We start from the raw sequence: 23255 nt of genomic DNA, 5'->3' as shown, positions 1-23255 counted from the left end.
TTCACACAAAAATAAAATAAAACCAAATCATAGAGAATGAAATTACATTGCAATCAAAAGAATGAAGACATAATTTAACTTAACAAACAAATAACTAGACTTTCTTGCTTTTTTGCAATGGGCAGCACGGTTTTCTAAGAGGAGAGAGGGGAAAGAGGGAGGGAGAGAGAACCCGCCAACCAGAGCTCCTCTACGTGCCGCCTCGGCACATGTGCCTCGTCACCGTGCTTGGGGTGGCAAGGCACATCGAACACCACCCGATTAGTGCGAGCAGCACCCACTTGTTGGCACGTGCCTAGCACGCGCTAGACATTTTTTAATATATATATATATATATATTACTCTTGACCCCACCTGATATCTATAATAAAACCATATTAAAATGACAAAAAAAACCCCTACATGCAGCGTTATTTTTTTCAAAATCCAAGGGTAATCTTGTATTTTCACTGTTTAAAAAAAAAGGACAATAGAGAAGCTCCTCAATACGTTGTAACTTCACTGTTTAATTTTAAAAAAAGAGATAGAAGAATCCCCCACCCAAAGATTAAAAATTTGTGCCTCAAAGGGCAAATCGGTATTTATACTGTAGCAAAAAATAAACGGATCATTTTACCCTAATCATTCTTTTAATAGCAAATGTATCTTATGGTAAAGATAATGGTACCCCTAATTGCATGTTAAGCTCTTTTTTGGGCAAGAATAATTTTATGTTTACACTGTTCAATCTATAAGAATTTGTGTCTTAATGAATAGTGAAAGACTGAGCTGATTTAATTTTATTTTTTTTTAGTAGTGATGGGGACCTAACGTCAATCAAAATAACCCGGAAAAATTGTTTCCATAGCTGGTCTAGCAAAAGACCAAATAACAATACCATATAGGTCTAAGTTCAATGACCCAGTGAATAAGCAACAGGAATTTCCTTGTAGGATTTTTTATCGAAACGAGTCCTTGAAGCCATAAACATGTCTAGGATTCAAAAATTCATCATTGCTTTACTAATTATTTAACAACATAACACTTTGTGTATGTATATATATATAAATTGCCAAGTTGCGGCTCTCTTTCGTTCTTAAAAGAAGGAAGCTGGTCATGCTATGTCACTATCAACGAAACAAAACAGACCATGTGAAACTTCAGCTAGCCCATCACCTGCTATGTTTCTTAATATTCCTTTATATATATATTAAAAAAAAAAAAAAAAACCTCTCGCCCGTTTACTATTTTTGGAATGTTTGAGCCTCCCCTCTATATATATGTAGTTACCAAGAGATGTCATCCAACCCATGAAGTCTCTAGTCTTTCACACTCACTAAAGCATATTTCCTTTCGTTAATCAACCCTTCACAGAAAAAAAAAGGGGGTCTGTGCCTTGTTCTTTCTCTCTTCAAAAATGGGAATTCAATTGATGGGGATTACTCATGCCAAACAAAAACTCCAAAGAAGTCTTTCAGCAAAAATCGCTGGTGTTTTGGCCACTTCTAATGTTCCAAGAGGCCACATTGCTGTCTATGTTGGAGAAGGCTACAGAAAGAGATGTGTTATTCCAATAGCATACTTGAACCATCCTTTATTCCAAGGCTTGCTAAATCGAGCTGAGGAGGAATTTGGATTCGATCATCCGATGGGTGGTCTCACAATACCTTGCAGTGAAGAGTGCTTCGTTAGCCTCACTTCGTTTCTAAGTAGCTCTTCATAAATGTTAAGCCACAAAATCACTTATTATATATGGTTTTTCTTGGCTCATTCATCGTTCTTCCCCACGTAAGTTTAAGCATTTCGAGACAACAAGCCTGTCTCTTCAATTTTTTGTAAATGCGTGCTTAATTTCCATGGAGATATTCTGTAATTTGGACAACAACGCTTTGTTGTAAAACTTGAACTGCAATCAATTTCTCTGCTACAAATGCAGTGATCATTAATCGCAAAAGGTTATTACTTCATTTCAGCTTTTTTGCACGCGGTAAAAATAAAATAAAATAAAAAAGTTTGAGAAATATAAGCTGGATTTTAAGTTTGCAACTATCACTCATCTAATTTAAAAAAACAAATATTATGAGATTGGCCTTTTAGAATGTTGGAATTGTTCCATTTCCTTGAAAAAGAAAGAAAAAAGAAATTTATGATTAATAATTGGTGAAGACACTGTTGCAGAACATGTAGCTACATATGTCGTTAGAATTATCCTGCATATGGATAAGATCAACCTAGAATTTTCATGTGATACCTTTTACATTTCAAATTATCATGTCCTCCTATTTTAAAATTACGAAACTAGCTATGTTGGCCCAGATGAAATTGCTCGGACGCGGCATGGGAAACGGATTGATGATCCACATTCTTTTAGGAATTGATACGTCCTAGTCCACGGAGGTTTTCTATTTTCTATCGAATCACTCATCTAAATTCATGATCTAATCAATCAACCGTCACTAGCTTCTATATTGTTTTAAGAAAGCGAGAAAAGGTACACGCATGTAGAGCCAGCTAAACTTAAGTAATTACTTGTCTTGGTGTATGCGCTTCGCAATGAATCTAGACTAATTTTTTATTGCAAAAAGTGATGTTTAGATGATGAAATGGGGTAAAAGAAAGGGAAAAAAAATCACGGACAACTGTGTTAATTAAAATCAAGATAACGAGATATCACGTCAAATTTATAATTTAAATTATTATATTGGAATAACTGATTAAAAAAAGAAAAATTATTATATTAATTTATAATTTAAATTAATATACAAAATAAATTTTATATTTGATTGAAAGGTGAAATTGAAAAAAAAATCAATTTAGCAAAAGAAAAAAAAATCAAAAGAATGAGGGGCCAAAATTAACATAAAAATAATATATATATATATATATATATATATATATATATATTGATTAAAGGGTAAAATTGAAAAGAATAATAAATTTTACAAAAAGACCAAGAAAAAAATTAGAAATCAAAACAATAAGGACCAAAATAAAAAACATAATATCATCAATTTGAATTGAAGGATGAAATTAAAAACCAATAAAAATTTTATAAAAAGACCGAGGCAAAAAATTAAAAATCCAAAAAATAAAAATTAAATTAAAAAATATAATATTTGATAAATTAAAATTTAATAAAAATATTATAACACCCAGTAAAATTATGAGCGTTTCATATCAAGAAAAACTAGGGGAGGGGTTACCGAGTTTCCCATATTAATTAGTACTAAGTTATTAAGAACACATCAACACATTTATGTGTCCATCATAATCATAACATATCCAAGTGTCCTGAATTTTATCCAATCCAACATATAACATGATTAGATTACGTCTAATCTCACAATTCCAACATTTTGCATTCGTTTGATGCATACGCAATACAATAATTAAATATAATAAACAATGCAATCTAATTCATGGAAAATATGAAAAGGCAAAGTCATGATATATTATAACTAAGCTAATTAAATATGTTAAGCATGTGCGGAGTGATGACCGTAAAAATGGAATTCAACAACTCGTGGATAACCAAGCTCAATACTTTGTGGTATGTTGGTTTTCAACCATCTTTTTCTTAAGTTATTGTTTTTTTGAATTTACTGACCTTTTTTTTTTCAAAATACATATAACACCTAATTGAAGAAGAGATACGGGAATGATCTCTCTACCCATCCAAATCTCAATTTAGATTTGTGGTTGGAGGTAGGATCGTCTAATGGACTCGATTGAAAACGGGTGTATTGTCTCTCTAACACTACATTCGAGGACTTGCAGATGGCCTGTAGTTTTTTAACCATTGGATTCTTACAATCAGTTCTGAGCACTCAAACTTTGGAGTTCAAGGAAATTTTAGACCAACGAGTTTAAGCTCGAACGACATATCTTAATGCTAATTGTGAATGACTCAGTGCTGAGATAGCCGAACTTCTCTGATTGATAATGGATATGAGATCACAGATGGGTGGTACATGTGCTCCTTTTTATTGGCCTTACTATCCCAGCAAAGACCCCCCTCATCCTCCTCCAACACTTTAATTCTAGAGTAAATTTAATTTTTATATTATTTTAATTATTTTCTACTTCTGTTTAATAGATTTTTTATAAGAAAATATTCTTAAATTATTATTGACGGGGTTACCAACAAACTAAGTCTGTTGGTATATTCTAAAAAGTTAGAAAAGAATTATTACAAATGTTACTGCCACTATTTACTCACTTATAGAATTACAAACGGTATGTTTGATGGTTACATGTTGAATTCATCGAAGGGCCGATGGCCAAAAATAAATCACCGATGAAATTACATACAGTTTTTTTTTATCGGTGATATGTTATATTTATCGATGGAAATACCAACAGAATAAAACGGGTAAATTTTTTTGGCGTGTTTTTTCCATTAGTAAATTCATCAGTAAAATTATTAACAATAGACCACAAATCACCCATGAGAGTTTTTTCAATAGGGTATTTTTGTCCGTTAACCCGTCAATAAAATTCATGTCGACAAACTAAGAGTATAAATACCGACAAAGAATTTCATCAATAAATCTAAAAATTTTGATGGTGAGCATGTTTTCCATGGTTAAACACAAATCAAGTACAATCATCCATCAAAAGAAACAACTCAAGAATAATTTCAAATCTTTGATAATACCCATTAAGCTAACTAATTTAATCTTTCTAAATCTTTCACTAATACTAGAAAACCAAATTATGAGATCTCTTACCCAATGTTTTTTATGGTTTCAAAGAGAGTTTTTCACATCAATTCTTTCAAATATCTTCTCTCCCTTATTAGCTCTAAAGCTTTTTCTCACTATAATCTTTCTATTTTCACCTATTGTTTTTCACTTCCCAAAACCTTTTTTGATGTTTCTCTCTCAATATTAATAAAACTCTCTTTAATCTTACCTATTTTTGTGAATTTCCTTCAAAATTCTGATGAGAAGACCTAAAGCTCTCATATTGTTTTTCTAAGTTGGACAAATCGGCCTCTTGGTTGTTTTAAAGACAATTTTGCTATTAATTATAATTTTTTCCTTCATTTATGCCATTATATATTTTTCGCATAAACTATCTGATTTTCTGCTTAAATCATGAGTCCTTCCTAAGCTTTTATTGAGCCTAAATTTTACACCCGGGTAGGATAACATATCAATAGACTTCATGCAAAAATTTTAATCTCATTCGACGGTCAAATTGAGGACTCTACCATTTAGCGTAAAACTAATTAGTTAGTGATTTTTCATTAAAAACATGAAATTTCATGTTCAATCCTCACATAAATCATATTAATAATCCTTATAAACCCTTAGGATCATTTTATTATTCCAAAGTATATTTATTTTATATTTTTAACCTTTATTTATTTATCAGGCTTATTATTATTTCACTGTAATGTTATCGATTTTTAACTAGTACTTGCATCTTCACTCTTTTCTTTTCATTGCACTATCCTTTATTATAGTTTATTATTTATTACCTCAATTATTACTTAGAATCATTTTCTCATTTTTCTTATTATTACCTCAATTATTACTTAGAATTATCTATATCTAAGGTGTATAGATTGGGGATCCAATTGTTAAAAATTGTAGTTAGAGGACTCAATTAAGAAACTACATATAGTTAGGAATTATATGACATTTGTCCCCAAAAAAAAATGGTTATAGATCACACTCGAGGGATGAGATTAATAAAGGGGGAGGGGGACTATTTATATCCATATATACCTTGGTTTGATCGAAAGGAGGAGGAGAACTATCCCATGTTTTTTCATATATTTTGATCAATTCTTATCAAACCAACCGTTGGATTTATGAGGAACAAAAAATGAAATTTTGATCTTCCAATACAATTTATTATAAGTTCAGAGCTCCGCATTTATCATGTGTTTTGGGCGGTCTTTTAATTATTTCACCTAATTAATATCGTTGATATGTATAATCACATTTTAAATATATCTTTCCTAGGTTTTATAAGATATGTCTGTGAAAAATAAACATAATTTTTTCTATATAATATAATAGCTACATAAGCTGGCATCATCCTAATTAATTAATGTGCTTTCTTCTATATTTATTTGAAGGATGGACCAAAGTGTCAAGGAATTAAGGGAAAAGGTATACACCATGAAAAAAAGAATTGATCAACTTATATTGTTTTTGTGAAAAGATGTATACATATTTAAGATCAATAGCACCACCTAATGAGATTTCTCTTAGGTCCAAAAATTAATCGCAGGCTGTGAGACTGGTGAAGACTTCTTCACTGCATGGAATGGTGAGACCCCCCATTGGATGATTAAAGCCGTACTCTTCTTCAATATGACTAAGCAACTTTTGGAATGAAGGGTTCTTCAAGTAGGAGATGGGAACAACAAATCTCTTTAGAGTTTCTCCAACATACACCACAAAATGGCCTTTCGGCACTATACTGGATGTTTCTGGAGACAAAAGAATACGCCTCACGATCCGCTTAGCATTAAACAGGCGAATACCCATTACTTCTACGAGTACTAAAGCAATAGTACTGTGTGCTTGGTGGGGAAGGATGATTGCTGAGCTAAGAAGATTTGAAGAGAGGTAAATGGAGAAGCTTGTACGTGCACTGAATGGTTATGCACGTATGGAATATGTGCTTATATAGGGGCAAGAACTCATGAGGTTAGACGAAGCTAGCTGCTCAAAAAAAGATTGATAATTAAATGGTGCAAATAGTACTGTTGATGTGGGATCAGTACTTTAAGGACATGTTCTTGCGGAATACACAGTTCCGCGTTGGATAAGATCCATCTTTAATAGATTTTCCATGTATACGTTGAGTTGTATTATCATGGGCCTACCAATTCATAAAATATTATATGCTGGTTCCCCTGCTCATACAATTTGTAAAACCAGCAGACCTATTTGGAGGGAGGACTGGCCACTACTCGCTAGCCACAGGGATATGGATATGGAATCCATCATATTCTCTTAGGAATAAAGTTATACTTCAAGTCGATCTTAAAAGAAAAAATTCTAAGAGTTCATATGCATTATTATTAGTATTATTATTATTAGAACATAATTTTAAAGTAGGATTTAATCCAACAATATATATATATATACTGATCATAAAAACAATATGGTCCCCAAGAGACGTAGCGTGATGGCAAAGAGTTTGAAATCTGTATAGTAGGTCTCGAGTTCGAGTCAAGGCGTGCACCTCTTGTAAGAGCCTGAGACAACCGAGATTTTACTCGCTCACTTGAGCCCACAAAATGTGCTTTATGGGAAGTGAGGTTTTAAGCTGTTAATCTAATATAATATCATACTTATAATTAAGAGGTGTAGAATTCAATAATTTTTAGGTAGTGGTTTGATATGAAATCAAAAATTTAAGAATAAATTATTACAAAAGTAATTATTACAAAAGCAATATTAATTAAATATATAAAAGCTGATTTTTAAGGATGTTCGATGTGTTTATAAATGAAAGAGTTAAAAATTATTAGAATAGAGAGAAAATAATTTATTTATTAGAAATAATTGTTCGGAGATAATAAAAAACTGATAATTTAGTGTGCATTTTTAAATAAAAAAATGAAAGAGAAAAAATAATAATAATTTTTGAAAGATAATAATTCCCCTCTAAAAAACCAATTTAGCTAGGAGATAATCATTACCCCTTTTAATAATTCTATCTCCTAAAAAACCAAACACTCAAATCTTATTCTTATAAAATTTGACCCCCTTAGCTTCCTATTAAACATAACCTTAGTCACAAAATCTCAGGTTGGCTACCGGCTCATATTATAAGGATGGTAATTATTTGAGCTAATGCAAAAGAGTTCTAGCCTGATGAATTATTGATTGTAATTATAATTATTTTTTAAAGTATTTTTTATTTAAAAATATATTAAAATAATATTTTTTTAATGTTTGTTTTAAAAAAAAATTAACATCAGTACATTAAAATATCCAAAAAAAATAATTTTAAATAAAAAAAATTCATAAATTTAAGAAAATGGCATTTTAGTTGTAATGTCAAACACCCTCTTAGTTATGGTTTGTCATTACGGTAGTTTTTGTTTTTAAAAATACTTTTTAAATTGTTTTTCATGTGAGATAATATTAAATTTATTTTTTTAAGTATTTTTCAATAGTTTTAATGTATTGGTGTTAAAAATTTTAAAAAATAATCTAAAAATAATCATTTTAATATATTTTTAATTGAAAAAATTAAAAAAAAAAACATAAAATTAAACAAATGATCCGATTACACCTTGGTATAAATAAAGGGGGATCTCACGTCACCACCATCCATATATATATATATATATATATATATATATATATATATATATATATATATATATATATAATTTCTCTTTACTGTTAAATTAGAATCAATCAGTCATATATATTCTTTGGCAAATAGAATGTCACCATCTTCCAATATATAATATTCTTTACTGACGTTATTTCGATAAAACCATATTCCTATTCTTTCAGCAGATGGCAGATCATGTCCCCACGCTACTTGTTTCTTATTGAAGCTCCATTTCAATAAGAGAACTTCAACTAGCATAACCTTTGTTTTGGCCTAGCAAACAGAATATCCCTTATGCGTAGGGTTTTTTCTCTTCTTCCCTGAGCCACGGGAGCCCCATGATTCATATCCCTAATGAGTCTCCATGGCCATTGGCGAGGGCATTGCATTACAGATCAAGTGGCTCTAGCCACTCCACGAGGCAGTAACATAGGATTCCATGTATCGAATCCTCGTCTCATTTCCTCTCCAGACTTGATGGAAATGTTCCAAAACAAATCATTATCAGTGCTATTCCAAAACAGCGGTTGTTCTTCTATCCTTTTTCTTTTCTTTTTTCCTGGAGAATGTCCTCTTATTCTTGCTTGAGATAAGAACAGATCATATATATGTTAGGATACTGGCATGCAAACCCGACAAGACAAAAGGCAAGGAATAAGATAAAATGAGAAATGAGACACACAAGAATTTACGTGGTTCACCCAATTGGGCTACGTCCACAGGCAAGTATAGAAGGATTTTACTAAGTAATGTGGGAATTACAACCTCTCTCAAATAATAGGAGAACAACTAAGAATCTCTCTATTATTAGGAGAAAACACCTCACTTACTCTCTCACAAATACCTCACAATTTTGTGGGATTACTCTCTCTTCACTCTACTCTTCTCTTCTCTATCTTGGTGTGCATATAGGCTTGAATGCATTGCCTATTTATAGGCAAGAGTGAGGGTATAATGGTCATAAATTTAGGAGGAATATATGCCTAACAACTCATCCTCCACTCATACTCCACCAATTATACCAACTCATCTTCCACTCACACTCCACCAATTACAACTCATCTCCCACTTAAATCCCATCAATTATGCCAACTAATTAAAGTGGCTTTACATTCTCCCACTTGAAGACTTTGATGATTTAATCAAGTCTTCACACTTGATCATTTGTGATTCTTCTATCCTTTCTATACTTGCCATCTTCATGCTGCTTACGTTTCTGCTAGGCCATAAGAGGATCTGCACCATATATACTTGTCAGTGTTGACTGGTTTGGTCAAAGCATCTGCTGGGTTTTCCTTTGTGTGAACCTTCTGAAAATCCACACTTCCATCTTCCACCACTTCACGAACAAAGTGATACTGAACATCTATGTGTTTTGTTCTTGAATGAAATGATGGATTCCTTGCAATATGCAAAGCACTCTGACTATCACAATACAAAAGAATCTTCTCTTGTTTGTGTCCGAGCTCCTCCATAAGTTTCTTCATCCATATTGCTTCTTTACAAGCTTGTGTAGCTGCCATGTACTCAGCTTCTGTTGTGGACAATGCTACAACAGTCTGAAGTTTAGAGACCCAGCTCACAGCTCCTCCTGCAATTATGAACACATAGCATGTAGTGGATTTTCTTTTCTCAAGGTCACCAGCAAAATCTGAGTCAACATAACCTCTGACAGTAAATTCTGATCCTCCATAACATAATGCAGCATCTGAGGTACCCTTGATGTATCTCAAGATCCTCTTAATAGTATTCCAATGCTCTCTACCAGGATTTGCCATGTATCGACTAGCTGCTCCCACTGCTTGTGCAATGTCAGGTCTTGTGCATACCATGGCAAACATTAAACTTCCCACTGCTGATGCATACGGTACTCGAGACATCTCCATCCTCTCTGCTTCATTGCTAGGAGACATACTTGAGGATAATTTGAAGTTAACAGGAAGTGGGGTGGAAATTGGCTTACAATCTTGCATATTGAAGCGTCGCAAGATCTTCTTCAAATAATTCTTCTGAGAAAGCCAAATCTTCCTCTTACTTTTGTCTCGGTGAATTTGCATCCCTAGAATCTTGTTTGCTGGTCCCAAGTCCTTCATATCAAACTCCCTAGCCAACTGTGCCTTCAATTCTTGGACTCGATCTTTGTTGGGGCCTATCACCAACATGTCATCCACGTACAACAACAAAATGATGAAATCTTCTTCAAACCTCTTGTAATACGTACAATGGTCTGAACTGAGTCTGTTGTACCCAAGGCTAATTATGAAGGAATCAAATCTCTTGTACCAACACCTCGGCGCCTGTTTGAGACCGTATAGAGATTTGTTCAACCTGCAAACCAAGTTCTCCTTGCCTGTTTCAGCAAAACCCTCTGGTTGGAGCATATAAATTTCTTCTTCAAGTTCTCCATGAAGAAATGCAGTTTTCACATCTAACTGCTCTAAGTGAAGATCAAATATAGCACACATTGCCAAGACTACTCTGATTGTAGTAAGTCGTACCACCGGAGAAAATATCTCATTGAAGTCTATTCCTTCTTTCTGAGCATATCCTTTCACCACCAATCTTGCACGATACCGCTCCACTTGATCATTGCCATCACGCTTTATCTTGTAAACCCATTTGTTGCCAATGGCCTTTCTTCCTTGTGGTAGCGGAACAAGATCCCAAGTGTTATTCTTGTGCAGAGCTTCAATCTCCTCTTGCATTGCTGTCATCCACATAGATACATCTGTGCTTTTGATAGCCTCGTGGAAAGTTGAAGGCTCTCCATCCTCTGTTAGAAGACAGTATGCAATGTTACTCTCAGTAACATATTCTGAGTGCCAAGCCGGTGGCCTTCTTTCACGAGTCGACCGCCGAACTTCAGGAGTTTCAGTCTCTATTTGTTCTTGCTCTGGTACAGCTTCAGAAGAAGTATGATTCTGAGTATTTTCAATCTGGACTGCTGTAGTCTCCTTTAGAATGCTATTATGTTCTTCCATTTGCATTTTACCTTCTGCAAATATGACATCCATGCTGATGACTACTTTGTGGGCAGTGGGATCCCACAAGCGATACCCCTTCACTCCATCAGCATATCCCAAGAATATACATTTTCTGGATTTTGAATCCAGCTTGCTGACTTCTTGAGTATTGTACATCACGTACACAGGACTTCCAAATATATGCAATCGAGAATAATCTGCTGGTTTTCCAGTCCACATCTCCATTGGTGTCTTCAGCTCAATTGCAATTGATGGAGATCGATTTATCACATAACAGGCGGTATTGACTGCTTCTGCCCAAAATGACTTTTCTAGACCTGCAGCCTTCAACATTGCTCTTGTTCTTTCTAATAGAGTTCTGTTCATCCGCTCTGCCACTCCATTTTGTTGTGGAGTGTATGCCGTTGTGAACTGCCTTTTGATACCTTCATGTTGACAGAAGTTATCAAATTCATCACTGGTATATTCTCCTCCATTGTCAGTCCTCAAACACTTGATCTTCTTTTCAGATTCAAGTTCCACCCGCGCTTTGAAAGTTTTAAAGACTGTGAACACATCTGCCTTCCTTCTAATTGGATACACCCAACATCTCCTGGAGAAGTCATCTATGAATGATACAAAGTATCTTGCTCCTCCCAAGGATACAACCGGTGCTTGCCAAACATCAGAGTGAATCAGGTCTAAGATGCATTTGCTTTTAGTTGTTGATGTGCCAAACTTCAACCTGTGCTGTTTACTTGTAACACAGTGCTCACAAAAAGGTAAAGTAACCTTTGTAAGCCCAGGGAGTAACTTCTGATCAGAGAGAACCTTTAAACCTTTCTCAGACATGTGGCCTAGTTTTTGATGCCACATCATCGTCTTCTCTTCTGCAGGATTGGCTGATGCGATTGACGCTTCTGCCCCATGATGTGTTTCTCCCATTAATACAAACATGTTTGCAACTGTCTTTCTTGCCTTTAAAACCACCAGCGCTCCTTTGACAATTTTCATTATTCCATTGTCTGTTCGGATCTTACAGCCAAGACTATCAAATTGTCCTACAGACAAAAGATTCTTCTTCAAGTCTTTCACATGCCGCACTCCTGAAATAGTACGAATTAAGCCATCATACATCTTCAATTTGATGGTGCCAATGCCAGCAATCTCCAAAGCATGATTATCACCCATGAACACTTTGCCTCCAGAGATGGGTTCATATGTATGGAACCAATCTCGATTAGGAGTCATATGCCATGTTGCTCCTGAATCCATTAGCCAGACCTCAGTGAGCTCTTCTCTATCTGTAGAGACTGTCGCTGCTTCACTATATAAAATCTCTCCATCTTCTGAGGTGCTTGCAACACATCCTTGAGGTTTTGATGACTCTGCAGTATTCTCTATACCCTTTTTAAACCAACAATCCTTTTTAAAGTGCCCTTTTTTGCCACAGTTGTAGCATTTCACAGTCTTCTTACTTCTTGATTTGGACCTCCCTTGCCTTTGACTCCCACTAGAGCCACGCTCCGTTGATCTCCCTCTTAACACCAATAATGCCTCTGCTTGGTTTGAACTATTTCTGTCTCCTTTATTTTTGCGCCTATTTTCTTCTTCCAAGATGGCGGCTGCAACATCATCAAAGACTAAATAGTCTGTGAGGATATTATTGGTCAAGTTGATAATGAGCTGATCATACGAATCTGGAAGACTTTGAAGTAGAAGCTCTGCACGTTCACTTTCCTCTATTTGTTGACCCAACGTAGTGAGTTGTGAAAATAGAGTCCTTATTGTGTTGATGTGGTCAGTCACCGCCGTGGTTTCTGCCATTCGAAGGGTATAAAGTCTCCGCTTTAAGAAAATCTTATTGTGCAAAGACTTGGACTCATATAGCTTTGTTAGAGTCTCCCATATCTCCTTAGCTGTTTTCTTCTCCGCCACACTTGATAATACTTCATCGGCTAATGCTAAATGTATGTTAGCAATAGCATTGCCATCCATCTCATTCCATTTTGCATTATCAGTGATCTCCGCGGGTCGATCCCCAATTGCTGCCAAGCAATTGTCTTTCCTTAAGATTGCCTTGATTCTCATTTTCCAGAGTGAGAAATTGCTCCCATTAAACCTTTCAATCTCGTACTTTGCTGCCATTTTATTCACCGTGATCTATTCAGCTATCACCGTTTCACAGAACTGTAACGTATACAGAAATAGTATCGTGTGAATAATACTTCACTAAGTAAGTTCCCAGGAAAGATTGGAGGGGTCACAAACGGTCCCGCTTAAAACCCAATCTCCTTAGACAGAACTTCCTAGACTGTATTTAATCACCGCACTGACTTTCTATATACGCCAACAGTAACTTATGTGTACAGTACCGTATGGGTGAATAGTGCCGTATAGGTGAATAGTAACCGTAGACGTGAATAGTAACCGTATACACGAATAACTTTTGTGTATTAACAACACCAACCAACCAGGCTCTGATACCACTGTTAGGATACTGGCATGCAAACCCGACAAGACAAAAGGCAAGGAATAAGATAAAATGAGAAATGAGACACACAAGAATTTACGTGGTTCACCCAATTGGGCTACGTCCACAGGCAAGTATAGAAGGATTTTACTAAGTAATGTGGGAATTACAACCTCTCTCAAATAATAGGAGAACAACTAAGAATCTCTCTATTATTAGGAGAAAACACCTCACTTACTCTCTCACAAATACCTCACAATTTTGTGGGATTACTCTCTCTTCACTCTACTCTTCTCTTCTCTATCTTGGTGTGCATATAGGCTTGAATGCATTGCCTATTTATAGGCAAGAGTGAGGGTATAATGGTCATAAATTTAGGAGGAATATATGCCTAACAACTCATCCTCCACTCATACTCCACCAATTATACCAACTCATCTTCCACTCACACTCCACCAATTACAACTCATCTCCCACTTAAATCCCATCAATTATGCCAACTAATTAAAGTGGCTTTACAATATAAACGAATAAAATGTTAACAGTGTCATAAATATTGAGGCTAGCAGCACCGATAAATAACCAGTTAAAGGCAATTTCAACCTGTATATTAATTAGAAATATTTCATTTGATCAATTAATTAATAGAAGGGGTTGCATATATAGCTGAAATATTAGCATAAATGCATTTTATACGAAAAAAGAGAATCATGTAGCTAGCCAACGCTATCTCTCATTTCTTTTGGTTACTATACCACGTATATATGAAATAATTTCTCTTCTATAATTATCAAATCTTATTAGTCAAACACGTTTCTAGTTGACGATAGCAATAAATGTAGTCTAGATATCTAAACTAGGCTCTCTTTGCAAGTCAAATTAGTCAATACTAAAGTATTTAAAGTTATATTAAAATAGTTTTTTAGATTTTTTTTATTTTAATATCAATATATTAAAATTATCAGAAAATATTAAAAAAAATTAACTTAGTATTCTTTTCAAATTAAAAATACTTTTGAAAAAGCCCTAAAAATAAATTAAGTTGTGTGAAATACCTTCTTAATTAAATTCAAAATGTATGGTATACCAATTCAACCACTGGAATTCTTTTTAATCAATCCATCCATACATAGGCTCGCTTGAAACATTCTTTTATTCTTTCAATATTAATGCCTAATATTTAGTCTAACTCTACAGCTCAATAAGTCATGATCTGACAGCAGCTTAATTAATGGCTTGAGAAATTACATATACAATCAACCCATAATTAACCTCTACAAAGTACCGCCTTTACCATCCCCAGCTAAAGAAAGGCAATCTACAAATTATTGGGTACACATTTTTTGGATAAAACAGTGAGGATTTAAGGTCATCAAAATGATTACCATCAATGGTTAATGAACAAAATGAATCCGGATAGACTTTTACTTTCTTATTGACAATCTCCCTAAAATATCTTTGTTAATTGTCAATGTGGTATATTAAAAAAAAAAAAAACTTATGTAGTGAAGTTTAAATTATCTCAGTAATTAAAGGCTTTTTACGATGGGTAATATCCATAATTGAGTGATAATTGATCTCTAATGATTTTGTTTTTTTTCTTTTTAAATATGATATTGATAGGTAATTTGTTTTAGTTAATTATCAGAAATTATTTTTTACGTTCAATCTTCTATTATTACTTATAGTTTAAATCAAAATTTTAAAATATATATTTTTATTGTATCCAGTCAAGTTAAGTTGATAACTCAAATATCAGTTTTTTCTTACTTCGTTAAAAATATTGTCGTCATCCGAGTGTCCTTTTATACATTAAAAAAATTCTGACTAGCCTGTAGCATATCACGGGTCACCAACCTACTTTGTTTACTATAGTTTAAGGAGGAGCACAGCACAAGCCACCCCTAACTCAAACGTGAAGGAGGATTCTAGGCACATCTTTCATTAAAAAGATGGCCCAAAATACTGGTCACAATTGGGTCCAGTCCTTTGCAACATGGAAATAAGTCTCATAATCTCATTCCTGTACGTGATCCTGCTCTGTATATATAAACCAGTCCCAACCAATCCATAGCTTGTCTTTCATCAAATTAAAGAAAGAGGCGTACTTAATGGTGAAAAAAGATATGGAAATACCACCTAATTGTAAAATTCAGAAGAAAAGAAATAATCATCCACATAGGGTGCAAATAAAAAAAAGCTAGGATGCTTCAAGTAGGAAATTGGAATCACAAATCGCTTCCTTTTCTTCTCTTCCTCTCCAAGATAAATTGCAAATGGCCTTTTGGCACGTCTAGCCTTGTTGATTTTGTATGTTGATGATGATCCGAGGTAGAACTTCTTCGAATCGTATCTTTAACATGAAGAAACATCTCTTTCAATTGAAATAGCCATGTTGATTTTGTTCTAGTAGTTAAGAAAACGTTGGTAGGCTGAAAAACATAACTAGCTCAACACCACTGTTTTTCAATGTTAGAACAACATATTCTTTCTCTAGTGACCTTCATAGCTTTGAGAAACATTAAATCAATATAGGAAATAAATGGAGTGACGATATTGCTATGGTGTAGCAACTTGTGCTTTGTCCTTGCACTACAGAAACTGGACGATTCTAGAATACCAAGAAGATAACTTGTATACGTACGTAGGGTCCATTGGTAATATATCTAAAGATAGTTAAAAAGAAATCTTTCTATAGCCTTTTAACTAGGGCATGTTCTTGATGTCAGTGTGGGCCAATTGATTGGCTGCTAGATCCAAGAAATGATCATGAAACTCATGGTTTTCTCTTCTTTCTTTCTCTTTGTCATATTGCTGTTCATTACTGCGGCCATCCCTTCTCAGACCATCTCGGGTGCACATATGCTTATCTGAGTCTCGTTTTTCACCTAAAACTATCAAAAAGAAGCAAATCTTGTAACCCAAAAAGAAAAAGAAAAATGTACCCGGAATCCAGATAACTGAAACAATAATGAAATATAATTAGAACTAGCTTGTCAGAGTGATCAATCAATCTCCCAAGTCCAACGCATGTGGCTATGAATGATTGCTCCAGAAAATTGGCACAAACGCGCAACTTCAATTTGCTTCATATCAAGCGGCATTGATTGAGCAATCACATAAGAAGATATACTTCTTTATTTAATTTCCTTTTTCCCGAAGCTACCTCAAGTGATTCATGACAAGTCTTTGATGAACTACTTGTAGAATAACCATTGCAGCACTGGGTGGAAATTACACTTTTGAAGGGCATACCAAGCGTTCTGCTTTTAACTCAGACTAATTTTTGTCCGAAGTGACTTTGTCCACCAAGTTATTATTTCTAATTGGAATTTAAGTTGAGAAAGAATTTCACAAATATATATATATATATATATATATATATATATATATATATATATATGTTTTACTATAAATATCTCTTGCCACCCAATCCGATTTCTTCTACTGTAAATGTTTCAGATTTTAGCAGATGGGATACTTAGTAATTGAGATTTGAAAATATTTTTTAGAAAAGATTTGAATTGTTTAAATCTTCACCGAAAAATAGTATGAGTAGTGCTAAATTTTAAAATAAAAATAAATAAATAAAGAACACATGGAGCATTGAGTCGTAATTCTAATCAACTATTTTTTAATATATATATTCAAATCTTTTAACCATCAATTTTATTTCATTTTGCGAAATAACTGATATATCTTGTTTTAGTTTAAAAAAAAAACAAACCGAGACAGATTTCATCTCATTCAGTATCTCGGCCCGTTCTAGAAATTCCATCCAAATTCTACCCAGAATGTTCTGGTTATATTCCGGCTGTTTTGTTCCGGCCATATAGTATTTTATTATTATTATTGTTAATTTTATCTTTTAATACTTGGTTTATTTAATATTAGATTTTATAATTTAATGTGATTTTTTTTTATGGTTATTTTAATTTTATAATTTTTGTTAAAAATTTGATGGGTTAACCCCAAAAGAACATGCTGAAATATTTTAAAATTAAAATATATAGTTTCAATTAAAAAAAAGATAACATTGTTTTTTACTAAATATGGAGGCCCTTGTAATTTGTTAACTGTCATGGGCTTAATTCCATTTCATTCTGTCGGAGAATGCATCTACATTCGATTGGTCTTAAAGAATAATCACGCAAGGATGAAGTCCAAGATAGAATATTAATACACACTTACTTCTGTTTTTTCCTCCTCCTTTTTTCCAGCACTTGTAGTCATCGGGACAAAATAGAAAATACTGCGTAAACTCTCTACAAAACTTGAGGAGGAGAAACTGTGGATCTTCGATGTTGTAGCACTAAAACACTATCCATTAGCCAATCTTTTTTGACAACTCGAAAATGTTGCTCTCGACTCACAGTTACCGGTGTACGGCCCTCTATTTTATAAAGCATTTAGTCGACCTGGTTTATTAATATTGTTGCAATGGTTTTTTAAAAAAGTATTTTTTATATTAAAATATATTAAAATAATATTTTTTAAAAATTTATTTTTGATATCAACATACTAAAATGATTTAAAAATAATAAAAAAAATTAATTTTTTTAAAATACATAAACAAAATCAAAATCCTTAAGCTAAGCCATGTGAACCTTTGTTGCCATGGGTCCTCCTATAATACCCAAAATAGCAAAACAGCCGCATCCGCTGAACATGCACCCAACTGCCTCTCCACTGGAAAAGTATGGCAGTCCACCCCCGAAAAAAACCCTATAAATACAGACTCAAAACAGCCTTCTCATTCCACAAGACTTTCACAACTTTCACCACACACACGCAAAAAAAAAATCTCAAATCATCCTTTTCGAGCTCAAAATCAAATTAACATAAATGGGCATTCGTTTACCATCCATGATGCACAATGTCAAGCATATAATCAAAGGCAAATCTCTTCACTGTAGAAATCAACCAGATGTACCAAAAGGACATGTAGCGATATATGTTGGAGAAATGCAAAGGAAGAGGTTTGTGGTACCAATATCGTACTTGAGCCATCCTTCATTTCAAGACTTGCTTAATCGAGCCGAGGAAGAGTTTGGCTTCAATCCTCCAATGGGTTGCCTTACAATTCCTTGCAGAGAAGAAGCCTTCATTAATCTTGCCTCTAGATTGCATGCCTCATCATGAATTAAAAAACGAAGAAGCGAGCAATCTTTTACAATTTTGTCATTGTTTATCTTATGTATTTATTTTTCTAGTAGAATATATAGTTGTATTGATCTATGCATACAAGTATTTAGTCTATGCATAAATGAAAATTAAGTTCCAAGCTAGCCTACTTCATTTTTATGGCTCTCTTTTTTTTCAATATTATGTTCTTATTAGCTTAATTATTGCTAAAGTTTAGAGGGAGAACTCCAACTTATTTAATCAAAACTTTTAAGGAAATTAAAACAGCAACCATTGTCAAAGCTCCTCCAAGTCCAAAAATCATAGCAAGCCAATATATATATATATATAGATGTTTAATTTGCAAGTACATCATTGAGATTTCAATATGGATAAACACTAAGGTTTTTTTACATGTCAATTGGTCATTATGAATCGGACAATTAAGACTTGAAATTTCTATTTAAAGGTATATATCGGATTTAGATAAAGAATTGAAAGTAGGTTACTTTTCATTGTATACAGTGTAAGGATCCTGTGGATGTTGACTATAGATATAATTTAATTGATCCAGTCCTGAATTTATTTTTTAAAAGTCATTAGTTAGAGTGTCACGAATCTTAGCGCTACTGGAGACTTACATAGTCATTAATTTCAGAGCCCGTAGAATTAATCAAAATGCGCGTAAACTAACTCAAACACCTACGTTATTCTAAAAAAAAACACTATCTTCAACATGGCATGTAGTACCGTAAAGGGTTCCCAACAAGCGGTTTCTTGACAAGTTAGTGTATGATAAATTCTTGGGTGGTTCATGTTTCTTAATTCCTCCTTAATTTTCGATCTTGCTCTCTCAATCCACCATGACAGCATGGAACCTTAAACAATCGAAGTGGCCTTATATTGTTCATGGTCAGCACCCATAACTCCCCCTGTGTAGTCATGTGATGTTCCTAGCTAGATATTCTTCAAACAAATCACCAAATAATTTATTTTATGATAAATAAATAAATAAAAAGGCGAATTGAAAGCTTTTAGCAATTTAAGGTGCTAATAAATGGCACATGCATGAAGAGGAGAGTTCGTTAATTTGTCAGTCAATCATTGCACGTACGTGCCAACTGAAAATCGTTGCCCTATATATATATATATATATATATATATATATATATATATATATATATATATATATATATATATATTTGGCAATATGGCATAGGATATATATACCTCACCTGGACCCAGTGGCGCAGGGAGGGGGGGCTGGCAGGGGCCCAGCCCCTGCAAGAAAATACCCTTTTTTTATAAATATATAATAAAACTAACTAAAATTTTTCTTGCCCTTTCTAAATTTTTCTTGGCCCCCCTAAATTTGTTTTCTTGCTCCGTCCCTGCCTGGACCTTATAATTAGAACTTCCATATGAAGAGATTAACATATAGAGATTAACATATTTTTTAAATTATTTTAATATCTTTTTTTTATATTCATCTCGAATTATTATTAATAATTATAGTTTAAACACTATAAAACTTTTCCTATTCTGAGTGGCGAGATCACCATATGACCCAGGTGGATAAGGTTTGGGGAGAGCTTTCTTGAGGAAAGAACGGGCATGGTTCGATGAGTTGGGTCCCGTGGTAACTCGAGAGCCCAGCTGGTTGTCAAAAGACGTAATTGCTTGAAGTTACCTGGCCCATTTTTCCATCGTTGCTCCTCCATTTCTGTCATCTCACATTGGGCTCAATGATTTAATAATGCCCTCGACTAATTTTTTTATAAGAAAAAAAAAAAACAGGAGTAATCAATGATCCCAGCACCATCATATTTGGTTTTGCATTTAAAAAATGTTTTTGAAATTTTTTTTAAAATTATTTTAAATTAAATTTTTATAATTTAAAATCGTTTCAATTTGTTAATATAAAAAAAAATAAAAATTAAAAATATTATTTCAATGAATTTTCAAGCAAAAAACATATTAAAAAATAATCACTTAATATCAGAAATTACCTAACAAAAAAACAAATAAAAGGAACGAATGCCCAAAGAAAAATGCGTACATAGAATTCGGGTCAATTCCTAAAAATTTAACTTTAACAATACATTTTTAATCTCAAAAGAAAATAAAGAAGAGATCTGATTGTAATTCACTGAAGAAATTTCTTTTTAACTGGGTCCTTAGAATCTCTAAAACTATATCAATTAAAACTTGTCTCTTAAAACTACCACCATAATTCTAAAACAATTGTTTTTGGATCTGGAGCATGCTATAGCTAAACAACACCTGGATCTGGCAACATTTACTAGATCCAGTGCTTCGATCTGGATCTAAGCAGATAATGGTAGACCCAGCACTTGGATCTGGCCATACATCAAGCCTAGGCGCAACACAACCTGAATATGCAAGCCAGACCCGGGCACCATCTTAAAAAGATTTGTGCTGGCTTTTTAAGGCTTTGACTGTTGGAAGTTATACTTGGTCAATAATCATTTGTTGATTAGATATCACATGCATTTGTTGGGCCATCATGAAAATCATATTTGGACTCGTATGATTATTTGTTTTCACTATCTTAAGCTAATTTTGAAAGCTGGCTCTTGCATTTTATCAACAGCTAGCAATGCCAGATCTTTTGTTGCTGTATGGCATGCCGTTAGATTATCTAGTGCGGCGATAAGTGACGTGAACTTTCCGGCGACGAGATGCTTTCCTTGTTATTTTATCATCATCTCTATAGGCCCAGCTTCACGTACTATTCTCTTTTCCACCTTGTGCCTGCGCGTTTATGCGTTGTGAAAAGTGGTGGATACGTTCTCAATATTCTCATGATTTCCTAGACTAGCCTAATTCCTCAACTGTGTATGCTAGCTAGCTCGCTCTTTACTTCCCATCCCATAAGAGTAGGCGCTAGGCACTCACTGAGATCCAAAGGTTGCCTGAAAACTTCCACTTGGACAAGATGAAGGGCAAAATGCAACGCAACGCGCAATCCTCTTTCCATTTGACATATCATGTTATTTGTCTTTAGAATGACTCTTTTTAAATAATGTGTGATCGCATGCATGCATAGGCTAGTTGGTTACTGTACTCGGCTTTCACTGGGGGGACTGGGTTCAAATCCTGGCATTGATTTAGAAAAGATATAAATGTATTTGCTCTATTAAATTATATTTATTCTTAATACTATTTTATGTGAGAATTTATTATTAATATTATTTAAAAACAGACAAGATATTTTTATTAATTTATCTAAAATGATGAATCCTCTTATAATTACTTAAATATCTTCGTATAATTCATGTTTATCTAATATATATAGTTATTTGTTACCCTTGATTAGAACAACATGTAACAAAATCAAAACATAACACTCATAATATAAGATAAATTAGTAATTTCAAGTCTAAGAATCACTTACACAACTGTTACATGAACCTTTTTATAAATACAGATAATCTTTCTATATGAAATTCTCATACGGGTCAATTCAATATACATGTCATCTGACAAGCACTTATATATTAGTTCAAAGTATCCTTCATATCTTATTTTATGAAAACAATTGCTTTTTTTCATAAAGAAAAAAGCATAATATATATTAATTTCAACAACTCTAATTAATTAATGTTCAGTCTTAATAAAGCATTAACTATAAATATTTAGGGATAATGCTTTGATATAATAGAAATCTCATAATTATAACAACTTTATAATTTTATTTGTAAAGTATTTTTATCCTAGTAACATTATTTTTACCCTAAATTTATTAATAAATTTTTGATGAATATTAAAAATAAATAAATTATTATTAATATATATATATATATATATGAACAAAATCAATGCTACGTATAATCAACCAATGGGTTACAAAAAATTTTAGTTAATTTTTGTTAACGTTAATTAATTTATAAAAAGCATATTTTTTGAAATATGGCTAAATAATGCTATTATAATAGCATTAATATTAAAAATATGATTGTATTCTAACAGTATTATTTTTAAAATATTAAAAATTATCATTCTCCTAAAATTCTTATGAAATAGTGTCGTTTTTTCAAAAAAAAAAAATTCCAATTGACGTAGGGTCCTTGTTTTCGGCCGAGTTGGGGGCGAGTACTGATGATGTGGGTTCAAGTTATGGCATCAGCCTTCTTAGTGGAATTTATCATGTTCTTCTCAGTGATGCAACTTGTGCTTTTCTCTGGAACCAGTTCCCGTTGTATCCATCTATTCTACCCAAATATAAAAATAAAAATAAAAATAGGAACCACGTACATTTCACTACAAGATTTAACGGTTTTATTGGCAGAATTTTTCCGTTGATATAAAACACATATTCCATCTGTAAATTAATTATTGATAGAATCACTGATGGAAATACTCTGTCGGTGAATCTT

General features: G+C 33.3%; 1 pseudogene; it reads left to right on the top strand.

Annotated features, from left to right (window-relative positions):
- The first annotated feature begins 1299 nt into the window (after positions 1-1299).
- LOC133699049 (uncharacterized) lies at positions 1300-19020 on the top strand (annotated as a pseudogene).
- The last annotated feature ends 4235 nt before the right edge of the window (positions 19021-23255 follow it).

The sequence above is a fragment of the Populus nigra genome, chromosome 7 (assembly GCF_951802175.1).
Source record: "Populus nigra chromosome 7, ddPopNigr1.1, whole genome shotgun sequence".
In the NCBI taxonomy this organism is placed as follows: Eukaryota; Viridiplantae; Streptophyta; class Magnoliopsida; order Malpighiales; family Salicaceae; genus Populus; species Populus nigra.
Note: the sequence above shows the minus strand (reverse complement) of the source record. Positions and strands in the feature narration are given on the sequence as shown.